Source organism: Saccostrea cucullata, unplaced genomic scaffold, assembly GCF_032062105.1.
Source record: "Saccostrea cucullata isolate Sc308-1 unplaced genomic scaffold, CSIRO_AGI_Scuc_v1 ctg2108, whole genome shotgun sequence".
NCBI classification, from domain to species: domain Eukaryota; kingdom Metazoa; phylum Mollusca; class Bivalvia; order Ostreida; family Ostreidae; genus Saccostrea; species Saccostrea cuccullata.
Window position 1 is genome coordinate 56263 of NW_026936886.1, and position 1238 is coordinate 57500.

Genomic DNA, 1238 nt, shown 5'->3' on the forward strand with positions numbered 1-1238 from the left:
GGTTTGTATTTGCTGCATTCTCTGCTTGGTTAGTTACATCTTCCAGATTTTTCCTTATATCAGCTCTTGCTCTTATTTTCACTTGTTTGTCTTTGGTCTTATATTCTTCTCTCTTAATTTTATTTATTCTCTCCAAATTTGATCTTCCTATTTTTCCTTTAGTTTTCTCCTTTCATCTACGGCTCTGTAAGTTTCTGCAGTTACCCAGTCTTTGTGCTTCCTTTTCTTCTGGCCCAGGATCTTTTCTACTGTTTCATTTTATGGTTCTTCTACAAGAGTCCATTTTTCATTAATTGTGTTTTCGTCATCAACCAGTTGTGAAACCTATTCTTTAGTTCATTTTGGAATCCTTTGCTTATTTTTGGATCTTTCAACTTGTTGACATCATACATCTTCCTGTTGCTTTCCTTTGGCTTTAAGTTTCTGCAGCGCTTCATCTTTACTTTTAGCCAGTACTAGATAGTGATCTGAATAGGCATCTGCACCACGCATAACTCTTACATCACATACATACTTCTGGTACCTGCCGTTCACCATTACATGGTCAATTTGGTTCCTATCTCTTCCATTAGGTGACTCCCATGTAAGCTTGTGTACGTCGAGGTGCTTAAAGAGGGTTCCGCAGAGGATTAGGTTATTAAGAGCGCACATTTCTGCTAACCTCATGCCGTTTTCATTCATAGTCCCAATGCCCTCTTGTCCCATGACTCTTTCCCATCCTTCATTACTTTCCCACTTTTGCATTTGCATCACCCATTACCATCAGTATGTCTAGTTTTGGCACTTTTGCAATCTCTTTGAAGCTGTTCTAAAAGGTGTCTTCATTCGCTTCGTCTGCTTCGTTTGTTGGGCTGCATAATTGTATTATTGTTAGCTTCGCAAAGCAGGAGAAAAAGCGTGCGCTGATGATTCTGTCATTAACAGGGTTCCATTCCATCAAGTTTTTCGGCTTTTCCTGCAAAGTATAAGTCCTAAGATTTGTCCTAAGATAATATCTCTGACAGCTGATTTTTCAATAAACATGGAACTCGTAAATATACTTAAAACCATTGCAAAGTTATTATTGTAAAAAAAACCTTTCTCATTAAACATGCAGGTGCTCTGAAAGTTGATATTATAGTTAAAAGGCTTTTAAGAGTTTCATGCTCACTAGTCCATGAATAAAAGGGGTGTTCGATGTTGCAATTGACTGCAGGTTTTCATACGCATTGTTAGGCCATTGTCTACTCAATTTGTCT